Source organism: Homarus americanus, unplaced genomic scaffold, assembly GCF_018991925.1.
Source record: "Homarus americanus isolate GMGI-L3 unplaced genomic scaffold, GMGI_Hamer_2.0 scaffold9448, whole genome shotgun sequence".
Classification (NCBI taxonomy): Eukaryota; Metazoa; Arthropoda; class Malacostraca; order Decapoda; family Nephropidae; genus Homarus; species Homarus americanus.
This window is the reverse complement of record NW_024731518.1, coordinates 386,370-402,087: the sequence shown is the minus strand read 5'-3', so window position 1 is coordinate 402,087 and position 15,718 is coordinate 386,370.

The following is a 15,718-nucleotide window of genomic DNA, read 5'->3' as shown; positions in this document are numbered from 1 at the left end:
TTATTACTACAACAGTACTATTACAACCAATGCTTACACTATTACTACTATTACTTCCACCAACAGTACTACTATCACTACTCCCATAACCAACAACCACACAGCATTCGTAGTCCTCTCCCCCCTTCCAAAAAAAAAAAAAACCCTTGGAAACTCAGCATAATATTAGAAGAGTTAAGCACCAATAGCTTGCTTCCCTCCGCATAACTCTTGGCTATTAACCCCTTTATTGCTGCAGCTAATAGTTGACACAGGAGATGGTAGCTGATGTATATATGAGAGAGAGAGAGACTCCAGCCTGCTTTAATCCCGCCCTAACAACCACTGCCTTCGGGCATCACATTCACCAAGTATTGACACTCTAAGTGAATTTCGACACCCAAGGTTCGTAAAGATTCGACACAATGGCTCCCGGACTCCACTCCCTCCCTCTACCTCTCCTTCCTATTCACTCTTTTACTGTTCAAAGAGACCCCCCTCAGCTTGGATAGAGGACAGAGGGTAAGGGTGGAAGCAGCAGGGAGATCAAAGTGTGTAGAGGGATGGCTTAGGCCTGAGGACGAGGATAGGGGGTGGAAGGACTTGTAGTTCCGGCGGGTCAGGAAGTTTGTGTTATATAATGTGTAAGTCTGTAGGGTTATTTCTCTGTACAGTCCGCACACACACACACACACACACACACACACACACACACACACACCATCGACACGTCCTAGTCCTGAGGGAACACATTTAACACAGCATTATAAAAAATGAATAACCCAGAGAGTATCGTATCACCAGTCGACACCTTTTTTTATCCCCCTCCTGAGTCTATTATCCGCGGGTAGTGCCACTTCAAGGCCCGACCACGCCGTTACCCTTCAGCTAATGGACCTTGATCTAATGTACTAACGAGGAGGGTCAGATGTTGACTGTCGCAAAAAAAAGGAAAAAATATAGAGTAACATAAAAAAAAGTGTATCAGTGTCGCTAACTTTAGGGTCTTCCTGCTTCCCTCTCTCACTTCCTTTATAGCCGCCTCCTTCACCACCACCACCTCCTTCTGCTCCTCCTTCTCCCTTCGTGTATAGCCACCTCCTTCACCATCAGCCACCTCCTCCATAGCCACTCCTTCACCACCACCACCCACCATCTAGAAGAGCAAGCAGGAACCCATTTGGCCAATAATAGTAATTTGGCCAATTCACGTCAATTTGACCTCTCACCGATTACATGCTCTGGTGTACAAATTGATCATGTCTTGTAAGGGACGACCAAATTAGGTTATTGCTTAATTTGCGGTGCATTTACTACAATATTTCCTCATCTTACACTATGTGACCCACTGTAGACCGAGAGCGAGTTATCCTCACCCCTTGAGTATATTAAACAACCTTCTATATACAATGGTAACTTTTAAGTACGATGATAACACTCTCAAGGCAATTCGCTCGATAAAAGATAACACACACACACACACACACACACACACACACACACACACACACACACACACACACACACAGAGTAAACAATGAGTCAATTTTATGAAAGAGAAAGGTTTTGGCTTTATGATAATTTCTTCAGCCTTCATAAAAGTACCATAGTGTAAAATTTTAAACATCTCAGCTTATATCACCTGATGATTAAACATTCTATTGCTGTCTGATGGAGGTTAGGTTCTTTTAGGTTAGGTTAGGTTAGGTTAGGTTAGGTTACGTAAACGTTAGGTTAAGTTTGGTTGAGTTAGGTAGTGTTTACTTATCAGGTGAAATAGCCTGGGGTGCCTATTCTTCACTTACTTTAAAATTTGTATTAGTAGATCTAAACTGATGCTTCCTACAGCATTTACCCGTCATCTTGGTGGCTTAACTTCCAAACAAGTTTTGGAAATAATTCAAAAGCCCACCAAATGGCCCTCCTAACTTCTGCCTCCGGAGTTTAATAGTTTTAAAATATCGTAACATGGGAAGTTGCTCCATCTATGAAGAGGTTCCATCTATGAAGAGGTTCCATCTATGAAGCGGCTCAATTTAAGAAACTGCTTCATTTAGGAAGTTTCTCCGCATGGGAAGGTTTTGCATCTACGAAGTCACTCCACCTTGGAAAGTGCTTCTTCTAGGAAGAGTCTATAATTATATAGGAAACCTCACCATCCATTGATTCCGCTAACTGAAACTACCAAGAATCTGTAAAGGGTAAGACATGTGTAGAATAAGACATGGATACAGATATAGAAATCCACTAACGTAAAATGCGGGGAATAAATAATGACAGGGAGAAATAGGTCAGCGTGGGTGCGTGCGTGCATGCGTGGAAGCATGCATGTGTGCGTTAATGCGTGTATAATATCCTCGACAACATACTGAAGCCAAGAAGCGGATATACAGGTAGATGCCAACCGTCTTAATCCCAGGAACCGACACCTTATTACCACAGTCGGGCTCTTGTTGTTGTTTGTGTCAGGATAACCTTATTCTTGCCTCTCACATCAAAACTCCTTTTTAAAGATGTTACTAAAATCTCAAGATAATTGATACAGAAAAGCCTTTGATCGTGCAGCACAAAGGTAAACAAAACACTAGGAGGATTTTAATTACTCAGTACACCTGTGACGGCCTCGGGGTAATACCTTCCATGGACTGCAGCATATGTTACTTTAAACTCTTCCTTTGTCATGTTCATACGAGATGTTAGAGAAATATTATTATTTTTTTGTGCTGTACCAAGTGTTATGGGTTTATACTTTAATTACAAATTCTAATTCGATATTATCTTTACCATGAATTTTTACGTCACGAAGTTTGTACACTGAATATCTTAATAAGTTTTGGGTAAATCTACTTAAAAAATTTTATGGACTCAGTAAGGATTATAATGTTAAAATGAAGGTGGTATCAAATTTTTTAGTGCATGAATTATAAAGCTCACGGTAATGGGTGATAATAGTTTTAATTTACACAAGAATTACCTAAAAAAAATACTCAATACCAACCTAATATTAACGTGGTATTAAAGTTCATGGAAACACACACACACACACACACACACACACACACACACACACACACACACACACACACACACACACACACACAAAACAACAATAAGTTAAGAACACCATCAGACTATCAACAAAGGACTGATGATGAGGTACACCGTTCACTCAATAAGGTAATTATGGCTGGTACAAAAACTCGCCTTAAATTATGAGCCGAGTCTTCATGGCTGACAGCGACTGACAGAAGTGACAGATCCAGGAATCAAAACTTTCAGATGCTGTTAGAGGCTTATGGATACTGGTAGCGAGACCGAGAGATAGGTAGTGTTATATACATCAGACCATCTCAGTAACGAGTATAATAATAATAACGAACACTGATAAAGACCTCTACTTACAGACAGACAGATAACTACTACGACTCATTGGAACAAACACCTACTGTACTTCATTTATTCACATATTGATGCCGAGATATTTACATACAAATGTTTGCCGATGATGGCAAGTTATTTCGGGAAATTAAGAACCAAGCGGACTGTGAAGAGCTGCAGAAGGACCTCTGTGGGCTCCAGGAATGGTCGAAGAAATGGCTGCTGAGATTCAATGTCACGAAGTGTAAGAGGATGCACCTGGGGCGTACCAACGGTAAGGAGGCGTATCATATGTCCCAACGGGATGAAGAAAATGCACTAGTTGAGACTGTGTGTGAGAAGGACCTAGGTGTGTATGTTGACAATGAGCTGAAGTTCTCGGGCCATTGTGAGAAGAAGGTAAATCAGGCAAATAAATTATTGGGTCTTATAAGAAGGTCGTTCAGATATCTTGACGGTCCGTCCCTCGTGACGATCTTCAGGAGTGAAGTGCTTCCCCATCTGGAGTACTGTCACCCCATCTGGTCCCCGAGATATGCTAGGGATTGTCAGTTGGTTGACAATGTTCAAAGGAGGGCCACCAGACTGGTGCCTGCACTTCGGCACCTCAGCTACCCTGAGAGATTGGAGCGCCTGAACTTGCCTAGCTTATACTACAGACGGGCAAGGGGACACCTAGTTGAGGTGTATAAGCATCTCAGGGGGCACTACTCAGTTGAGTGTCCTTACTTGGAGCTGGCGGACGCTCGCCCCACAAGGGGTCACAGCTCAAGATTGAAGAAGCCGCAAGTCCAGAAAACCGTGAGGGCAAACTTTTTCGGAGTGAGGGTTGTAAACTCTTGGAACAATCTACCAGAGAGTGTTGTGACGGCACCGAGTGTGAGCTCTTTCAAGAGAAGACTTGACCAACACTGGAGCGGGTTCAGGTACATTCAGGAGCCGGTGCATACCCAGTATTTGCCAACAGTGCGTGACAGAGACGTGACCGATCGCCCGGGCGGCTAGCGAGCCGATCTTTTGGTGAAGAATATAAATGAAAAGAGACGTGACCGATCGCCCAAGCGGCTAACAAGCCGATCAGTGGCGAAGAGGATAAAAGTAAAAAGATAAAAGTAAAAAATAACAATAATTAAACACATTACGATCCACATCTCATATATTTTGGAAATGTTTAAGTCTGAATTCTGAACAACAACAAAAATGAGATCGTGGAAGAGCCATTTGTTTGTTCCTGGTGTAAACAAAGTCCTGATGTTTTGACAAGGGTAAATGTGTTCAGCCCCAGAGGGATATCGTGTTAATGTCTGGTTTATATTTTAATTTCCTTGGTTTCGAGAGTTCCTATCATGTTCATCTTTGTTACTCTTCATGCCGTCCTCACTTCTCTCAGTGACACCAAACGAACGATAATTAATTAGTATAGTTTTATAATATCTACATTAAGGCCGCACCTTCACGATACAGTCGCCTCATGGAACCAGTTACTGTGAGTCGTGCCCACAAGCACGTGGATTCTGCCCAAGTCGTGTGCTGCACCGCCGCTCCTCGTCGACAAAGGCTCTGGACAGCGTGACTGATAACGTACACTCATGAGTTTAAATAATAGGTCTTGCTGGGAACTTTAACCATTACTCGGCGTTGAGAGACTTCGCCAATCTCCTGACGGTGAACACAGGCACCTAGAGCATCACTTCTGTGGGGGTCTTTGTTTCACTTTCCGATTCTGAAATATTTAGAGGACAATTTTGTTTCTGTAACCTTCATCTAGACGGTTAATTTTACTAAATTGAGGTAAAAGTGGGTCCCAGAAGCATAACTGGCGGTTAGAGACAGGGTGGATGTAGCACAATGTAAACTTACGCCTTCGGTGCACACGGAGACATGGCCGGGGCTTTACTCGACCGGCTTCACCTCACCGATATGTAACGTACAGCTGAGTGGACTGGAAGCACCATCAAATCGAACCAGTGAGCTTTAGATCAGGAAGCGAGCTCTGTATCCATTCTGTCGCCGACACCGCCGCACCCCCTTACTAAAAATAAATATCTGAGAACCACGACTTTCATTACTAGAAGTCTTCCCTAATGTCCTCTTGACCTCCATTTATCATCGTAGACACCAGCAGATGTATGACTGTGTCGTCTACTGCTAAAGGAGAACATTATGTAAATATATCTCACTCACACACCTACTTAGTGTCGGAGATAAAGTTGATGAGCTCTGAAAAACGCCTTTAACAAGACGGACCGGTCCACGTATCATAAGCTTTGTCAACACTGGATTCCAGATTTGGAGGTAATGTAGAATGTAGAACGTTGATTAGCCATATTAACAAACAATAGTTACTCCTTGACCACTGCAACTTGTGTGCAGGTGAGAGTGACCTGCTGATACAAAATTTAGATAAAGGTTCACCATCGCGCGCCACCTCTGCCTCTCACGTGTCGTCAGTATGAAAACTTTTTATTCAGTAGACAAGTTCTCTGTTACCTGTGTGTCCGAAATGCGTGTGTCAGGGAAGGCGGATATAAAAGGTTTTTGCTGACGACACTTCCTTTGGGATTTTGCTAAGATTATGTAGTTAAATTTGATGCCATAAGCACATTAGTGTGACGCTGAACGCTGACAATTCTTTCCAATAGTGTTGTACATTTGCATTAACAAAATTATTGTGGATTATACTGAACATCATCCGAGCGGATACAAACCCTGCCCTCGAATCGTTACCATGGTAGGGTAAATATCGACATAGAGACGCTATTAATGTAAATAAATGTAGTTACCGTTTTCTTTAACTGCTGAAATGACCTGTATATTATCTTTGCATGAGCCGTTTCCACGGCAACACTTATAAAATATGAGGCAATTTACGCCAAATGTTTGTAATGTGGGTCTTGTCATATTTTGATCAAACTTACCAAGTTTTGAGGGAATCTGCAAACACGATCTCAAATTATTTGGGGACAGACAGACAGACAGACAGACAGACAGACTAGACCGAAAACAATACCTTACTGTACACCGTAGAAGCGGGCAGGACAATAACAACAAGTGCTAATACTGCCACTGACACTCCATCTTAGTTGAGTTGTTGTCAGTAAGTTTGTTGAAGTGATTATGGAAGACAAAGAGATAAACTTTTCTTTGTTTTGTGGTTGAGGTCACTGCAGGATCGTATACGAGAAAAAGGATCTTGTCACGTCCTCTCCCTCTCTTGTCATTTACTGGCGGTCTGGACGGGTAAGACCGGAAGGAACCTGCACAATAACTTCCTTCATTGCTGGAACCTTTGGGCGAATCCGGCACACAAGGAGGGAGGGCCGAGGGAAGCGATGGTCCACGGAAGTTTGAGAAGATTCGTTGGAGCTTCCAACTAATTACCTAAATGACCCAAGTGCCATTAGAGAAGCTCGTTGTACAGAACGCCGCCGAGTACACCGTCAGCACCAGCGTCTCCCATCCCGGGGTAATCTTCAGGCTTTAACTTTGGAATGTCTTCTGTGATGAGGTCATCTGTGTCTGGCCAGATGCGGAAGTGTACCTCCCACATGGTCAAACTTTGGTAGTGAGTTACCCGGGGAGTCCAGGCAGACACCAACCAATGAATAAATGAGACCTTCGGAGCAGCTGCCGGCCTGTGCTCAAAAACAGATGGCGTCGATGTTACTTCCTCCAGACACGAGGAACATAACAGACATACCAAGAGAAGAGGCATGGGTCCTGCTTCTCAAAGGTTCATAGACTAAATTTTCATCCTAATTGAGAATCAAAAACCCATCTAACTGGTCTCTTTTAAGATAATACCCCAAATGTCGTTAGAAATATATACTTGAACTTCATCGTATCAACCCGAGTTCTGTACCCCACCAGTTATAGAGAAAGAATAATCTTTCAGAAATCTCTCTCTCTCTCTCTCTCTCTCTCTCTCTCTCTCTCTCTCTCTCTCTCTCTGACCTTTTTAAGTTATAATGCAGTAGAACCTGACCCAAAAGCATCATACAAACTCTCCTTTCATTTACTTCCATTTTGTCATAGGTGTGTTCTACAATGGCATTCCCTTCCACAAGATCCCAAATATTTACCTGCATTACCTCTGGCGCTTTACACAATCCACCATAACGTTGGTGAATATAATAATACTAGTTTATATAAAGTTGTGCAGCAGAAAAGAAGGAACCAGGGACCACGCACACACACACACACGCACACGCACACGCACACACACACATAATAAGACTGTCAGACTCTTGATGCAACAAACACTGATTAGTTTTTCATGAAATTTCAGCTCCATCTTAAATTTCGGTCAGACGGATTTAAGTCAATGTTTACATGAATTATGAAGAGAAATTTGATTTTTTTTGTTTGTACGACACGCACCAACATTATGCTAAATCAAATTAACCTAAGAAACTTGAGAGAAAGTTTTCACATTAAAAAGAGAACTCAAAAGTTTAGAAAAAGAGGAATTCTAAGAAAAAAAAACTGAAGTTCGATCGTAAGTCCTTCCATTTTATGTGAACATATTTCAAAGTCTTTGTATTCAATCTTGTTTTGTATGTGTTGAATAGATGGTCGTTGATCCTGGATGGAATCATAGTGCATGGAGTATACGAGCTCTCTCTCTCTCTCGCACACCCATATATAAGGACGTTAAAACAATAATCAAACTAACGAAACAATTGTTCCACGGTACTTAAATCTGTCCTCTGTCCCCTATAAACAACATTGTTTGTATCTCTCAACGGGTGGCCTGAACTCTCCTCTCCTCACGACTGTCAGTTAATCTTCACCAACAGCGGAACCCAACACAAGGCGCGTGCCGTCACTGGTATATGGCCTCATCCCCGAGCTACAACACGCCCAGGATCTCATTTATATACAATGGAAAAGTCTCAGGGAGCAGCTGAGCGGCTCATTAGGGAGGCCAACGACCGATACCAGACCCCCGAGTGAGGAATAATCTACCAGACAAACGTGGCCTGGAGAAGCTTCAACCGTAACTGAGCTCGATGAGATAATAAATCCTACGAGCTTCCCATCTACTTGTTTACTTTCTACTACCTCCCCTCCCCTCCCCTCCCCTCCCGCTGGCTGAAAGGGTTTCGCTGAGACAACAAATCGTATGAGCTCGCGACACTTACGACTAGACGCTGCTCATGGCGATGGAGGGGTCCTATAGACTTCCTATCTGCTTCTCTCTACTTTATTCTCGCGATGCCTATAAGCCGTGACAATGCTCTGCGAGGCTAAGGTTTTTTTACGAGGTCGCTGTCTATATCTGATTCCGTCCCAGCGAGGCTTCTGGCTAGGGAGGGTGTTGTGGATGATGGCGCTCCCCCAGGGCTCTGTGTCATCGACGAGGTCTTTGTCTGCAGTTTCTACTTTATCCTGTAGCCTTGACAGTGTTCTACAAGATAGAGATTCTGCAAGACAGACGTTCTATAACACATAGGTTTTATAACACAAATGTTCGACAAGATAGATTCTACAAGTCTGCATCTACGACTTCTACTCCGCCCTCATGACGGTGTTTTACAAGGTTAAAGACCATTGAACTCCCCGTGTCTACTCTTGTACTGTTACAACTTTAGGAAACTCTCTGCCGTGAATAAGTTCTGTGAGATGGCAGGTCTAAAAGCACCCTAACCTAATATAAGCTAAGCTATCCTAACCCAATCTAAACCAGCCTAACTTAACCTACCATAACTCAGTCGAACCTAACCTAACCTCGTCTTTACTTCTTGCACACTCCGGCGATGCTTCCGTCCTTGATGTGTTGTAAGTGAAGAAAACCCATTACAATTTGTTTGCACATTTTGATTTTGAAAATTGGATCTCTCTCTCTATCTATCTCTCTCTCTCTCTCTCTCTCTCTCTCTCTCTGCTAAAATTCTCGTTGTCTGGGGACGGGGAGAAGGAACACGGGATTAAATTCAATAAACAGGGGAGGTAATGAGGGGTGGATAATACGTTAGGGGTATGTGAAAAGGATGATGATAATGGGGAATGGGTAAACGAGGTAAGAAGCAGAAAGTAAGGAGACAAGAGAACAAAAACAATAAACAGGGGAGGTAATGAAGGGTGGACAACGGGTCAGGGTGTGTGTGTGTGTGTGTGTGTGTGTGTGTGTGTGTGTGTGTAGAATTAACGAAGAAAGTTATACATATATCAAGAATAAATGAGTCGGATAAAGAAGGAGGCAAGACAAGAAGTAATATAAAGGGGAAGAAGTTAGAGAGAGAGAGTGTGTGGAGTAATGAGAGGTGAATAATGCTAGGGGTTGTGTGTAGGGTGACAAGAATGGGGTAAACGAGGGAAAATATAATAAAATAAGAGCACAAGAGACGAAGAGAGAACTGAAACAAGAGAAGAAAGAGATGCGGAGAAAGATGATGAAAGATATTTTGTCATCTGAAGGTCGGGACTATGACACCTCTACTTCGGGTACCTAATTTTACAGTTGAGGAAGTGAAGGAGGTCAAGTGCACTGACGACCACTCTCCCTCATTGTGAACCTTGACCTTGGTGTTAGATGTGCTATATCCAAGCTGCCTTTGGGACCCACTTTCACACTTTAAATCCATCGTTAACTTAAACATTCAACAACAACAACCTTAAAATATTAAATTGGGGTCAAGTCTTCACCCCAAAAGATAAATTATAGATAATTTACAGTAAATTCATTATCTTAATTAAAAAGAAAAATCCTCTACACCGTCAGAGTTGCAGGATTAAAACTGAAAAAAAAATATTGAACGTGGGAGGAAGCTGCCAGATGTCACCCAAGTTCTTCCACAGAGGTGATCCATCTTACAAAAATACAAACACCCAATAACGTGATGATTCTAGAGAAGTAAAATAAAGTGAAGAAGTTTGTCTTTACTTCGTGTCGTCGGCGGCAACTTAGGACGATAATCATGGTTAAACTTATAACTTAAAACACTCTTATGACTCTCTTTGTGTTAGGGCGCTCTTGATCGACTCTGTATCCTGGAGACGATGATAATATTGTAACATCGAGTGATTTTGTCGTATTATGAAACTCTTTATGGTATTTTTTTTATATATTATACTCTTAGGTATTAAGGTTTCTTGGATAGGAGATTACCCTCGTTGACCTGCAGACACACATCCATACAGTCACACGGATAATAGAGTCGTACACACACACACACACACACACACACACATCATAATTAATGATATAAATATAATAAGTCCATTCAGGTACATTAATTTAGGCCAATTAAAATTAACTATAATATTTTCCTGTATATAATTATTAGTTAACCACTTTCTGTCTCTCCTAATCCTTTTATTCTCTCTTAGCTTTCTTTTTTTTTTCTTCTTCCACCTCATTTTCTCTCTCCCTCCACCTACTTCTAAGTTCCATTCTTTATTCCCATCCATCTCTCCCTCTTTTCTTAATTTAACTTCCCCCTCTATCTCCTTCCTTCCCTCCTTTCCTTTCCTTTCTCCATATCCTCCTCTCCTCTTTCTCTCTCCATCACATTCTCCCTTCATCCCATTCTCCCATTCACTTTCCTTTCCTCCCTCCTCCTTTCATTTCCTCTCTCCCTCCCTCTCTTCACCTCAGTTGCCAAGTAGTATTATATTCGTATTTGCCCGAAAATATACACGAGTCAGTGAGCTAATGTGTGGGAGTAGGGAATGATTTCTCTTATATATTTGGGTAATTCTTTTCACTCACTCACTCACACACATACACACGCATACGCACACACAGGCACACGCACACACACGCACACAAACACACACGCGCACACAAACACACACGCGCACACACACACACAATTGTATCGTAAATAAAATGGACGAATTTCAGTTCTATTTTAATGCAGTTATTGTTAGGGTTCGACACAAGGGGAGGGACCGTGTTTCTCACATGGGCAGATTTTCACATCATACGGACATATTTTCGGATCATATCGACAGACTTATTTAATCCCTTCGCTACTTTTATCAACAGAAGACTTTCATTCTCTCTATGTTACTAAATCTATTATCTTGGTAAAATATGTTACCCAATTTTATCTCGACTTGTGAGGGAGAAACACAAGGATAAACATATCAAGGAAAGAGTAACACAAATTTGATGGCAACTGTACTTATAATATACCCATCACAACAGCTAAGACAATAAGAACCATCAGGGTAATTCTCAAGCTATCCTGTAGGGAGGGACGAAAGTGCAAGAACCTCAAGGATCACTACACCACACAAGGGACTCCTCACACGGGACTAACAGCCAGAGAAACCGCAAAGACTCTGAAACATAAAGGACATTGACTTTATGAAGTCAGACAGTGTTATCCCGTTCGTGGAAACCCGTGAAAGATCTCTATACCAGAAACAGGCCAGCCCACCTCCTCCTACCTCCATTATTCCTACTGAACCTTTGATGTTACGCGTTGTAGCCTGAGAATGTTTAGAGTGGAGGACTGTGGTCGCCAACCCTCAGAACTGTAATGTGATTGATTACATACTCAACACTAACACCTAGACGACATTACATTGCACTACGCTACACTACACAACACAACACTATTGTACACTATCCACAACACAACATCAACATTACATCCGCGAGACGATGATTTTCTTCCTCAGTATAACACACTATAATTAATAATGTTGTAATACAATATAATAATACATATTAGGCGAGAGAATAATTACACGTAATAATTGGGTACAAACAATATAATTAAGGCTGGATACGTGTGAGACTTGAAGCTGTTATAATAGGATCTTGCAGGCCAAAAAATCTGCACGTTTGAAACTTGTTCTCTGAGGCGTTATTATTATTTTATTTTCATTCCAGGTAATTAATTAGGTAGGCAATGTGAAGTTTTAGGAAATTTAAGGAAACAAAAAGTATTAAATAAATTATGTTCTCGGTGAAGGATGATATATGATGAGAAATCAATGAACTGAAGACACGAAAGATGAGGAAAATCTCACCCTTTAAGCATGGAGGCCGGGAAAAGGGAACTACTTTAATCCTTGTGGCTGGAAAAGAAAACCCTTCAGACGAGGAGGTTCTTGGTCATAGTAAATCCCGCTTTATCAGCCGCAAGTTCTGGGGAAACAATTCTTGCGCCATTAATCTGCCAGAAGGCTCAGGGCTGGCGAGTCCATCTTGGCTCAGACCGAAAACGTAACTCCATTTGTTGTCACCGACGATAAATTAGGACTGATTTTTATTGCCCAGTAACGCTGTCGCTGTCATCGCCGTCGGAAGGAAGGAAGGAAGGAAGGAAGGAAATTCTCCGTTGTTTGTTTACAGGGACGTCTTGGTGGTATAATTTAACACTGTCTTAAGAGGTCAACAGACTGGGTTGTGCCGAAAAGACAGGTCCGGACCTTGCGAAAACTGCATTTTTTGCGGTTCGCCAAAAGTGCGGACATGAATTTTCGGCATTTTTGGCGAACCCGCAAAAAATTCATTTTGTAAAGATTTTTCAACTCCCAGAAAGATCGGACTCTTTCTCTCCCAAGTTCTCGTTCTCTCTTCTCTGAGAGGTGCAGTGTTGGAGAGTGATGGTGATGATGGTGGTGATGGTGGTGGTGGTGGTGATGATGGTGGTGGTGTTGTGGGTGATGATGGTATTAATAATGGGAGGTGATGTTGTTGGTGGTGATGATGATGATGAGTGATGATGGTGTTGATAAGGATGTTGATGATGATGATGATGATGATGATGATGATGATAGCAGACGAAAATAATCATGATGGCGAAGATGATGGCAATATTGCTATAATGTTGCAGTGATGAAAGTGCACAAGAAAGGAGAATGTCTAGTTGCAGAATGAGGGAATAAGATAGGTGATGATAACGCCTGCAATTGCAAGAAGAGAAGGAAAGGAGGGATAACTAACGAAGAGAAAAAAAGAGGAAAGTGATGATTGAATCGTGAAGAAGATAAGAAGCAATGATGATATAAGATTATGAAGTAGAAATGGGCGACAAACGGAGGGGGGGGGGATAATGGGATAAAGTAAGAGGAGAAGAAGGAAGTGGCAAGGGGTAATGATGAGAGAAAGATGAAGAAGGTAGATGGTAAGGTATTTTGATAAGTAAGAGTTGCTTTGGTTGAGTGGTGGATGCATAACGAGTTGACGGATAGAAGGGATGAAGGATGTGGATGAGTGAAGGTAATATACAATGTAAGGAAGAGAAAAACACGTAAACAAATAGATGGAACCTACAGATAAACAGGTGTAGAGGTTCAATGTATAGGTTGTTTATACTTAAGAGGTAAACAAAGGCTATGTCACCATAAAATAACAAATTACAGGTTGTGGGAAAATCTAGAAAGGAGATTCAGTATTCCATTAACAGGATCTTCCAATAAGACAGCAAATATGGCTAAGAATTTTAAAACTTTACCATGCGATTAAGCAGATCATTCACTGAAGCTCCCATAAGACGACGTAGAGAGAGAGAGAGAGAGAGAGAGAGAGAGAGAGAGAGAGAGAGAGAGAGAGAGAGTTTCCACATGAGGTTATCCACATCTTCCACATCAACGGTAAACAAAAGTCCATATTCTTTTTACCTAAGTTGGTGAAAAAACTTATCTTCTTGAACCTTTAATCAGATCAGCAATTATTCCAAAGCTCTTTTTTTTTCAATGAGCCAGAGACAATATTGATGTAGAGAAGAGTGAAGTGACCTGACGAAGTGGCAGAAGGTGATGTGATAGAGAGGATATGGTAGAGAACAAGGACAACAGCAGAACCCAAAGGCAAGAAAGAAGAATGATGATGATGATGATGATGATGATAGAGAAGGATCAAGAGAATAGGAGACGGTGAAGAAAGAGGAGGTGGAGGAGGTGGTACATAAAGAGAAGGAAAAAGAGGTGAAAGATAAAATGATACTCGATATATTGTTGATCCTTTTTAAATTTTATGCAAAGACGCGAGGAATCTAGTTTAGCGTGTGTGTGTGTGTGTGTGTGTGTGTGTGTGTGTGTGTGTGTGTGTGTGTGTGTGTGTGTGTGTGTGTGTGTGTGTGTGTGTAAGATATTAGAAAATTTTTTTCGTGTGTATGATTTATATTTAATTCCCGGCATCATTCATAATAATAATATCCTACGATTTACCTCTGGCTATTAAATTAACTATTCACTCACACACGCACACACACACACAGTATATAATATATTGGGTGTATTTTTACATTTCCCTATTATATAGTTTATTGTAGGGTAGGATGTAAACATACGACTATAAATAAATAAATAAATAAATAAATAAATAAATAAATAAATAAATAAATAAATAAATAAATAAATAAATAAATAAATAAATAAATAAATAAATAAATAAATAAATAAATAAATAAATAAATATATATATATATATATATATATATATATATATATATATATATATATATATATATATATATATATATATATATATATATTCCCGAAAGCACTGGAGCGATCAATTATCGGTCACACATTGTAATCCTCTTGGTTGTGGTGGGGACAACAATCACCATCGGATAGTTCGACCAATTTATATGACGCCAGTTTATTGCTCCCGCTGCTGATAAACGGAATAAATGGATTTTGCTGCGTTAAGCTCTACGTTGTGTGTACATTTGTTAATTGCTCCAAAATATTTCCATTCGTTGGTTTATTTTGTATTTTTTGTTTTTTGTTGTCCGTTTATTGAGCGATTGATCAAACTGAATAGTACAGGGAGAGTGACAATGCTTTTGTTTGTGTGTGATATTTTGTTAACAATCGATAGTTTGTTACAGTCGTGTATCATCCAGCTGACAACACAGCCCAGACCTCTAGCTGACAACAAGCCCAGACCTGTAGCTGACAACAAGCCCAGACCTCTAGCTGACAACAAGCCCAGACCTCTAGCTGGTGACACAAGCCCAGGCAAGACCAACACTTAACACAGGTAGACTCATGACCCCGTGTAGGTCCACATCTGCTACTCCTTCACAATAAGAAAAATGACCAACAATGTGATCGGTTAGCAAATTGCTAAGTGAAAAAAATTAGATACAAAAAAATCAATAACTTAGACGATAAAATAGTTAAAAATCACTTACATATATATTTTTTTACTTAGGTCTGTTATACTTGTTCCAATATAACACTAGACATATTATGGCCTTCGGGAATGATCATAAAATAGCTTAAATTAGATTCCAGCGAACATCACCTTAGAGCCGCGAACAAAGGGAATTTGATTTTATAGATATAAATAAGAGGGTGTTTTTTTGGAGGGGGACTCCTAATGTCGGGGCCTCGAGTCACTATATCACCGAGGAGGACATATTAAATCGGTTCTAAGAGTTGGGTC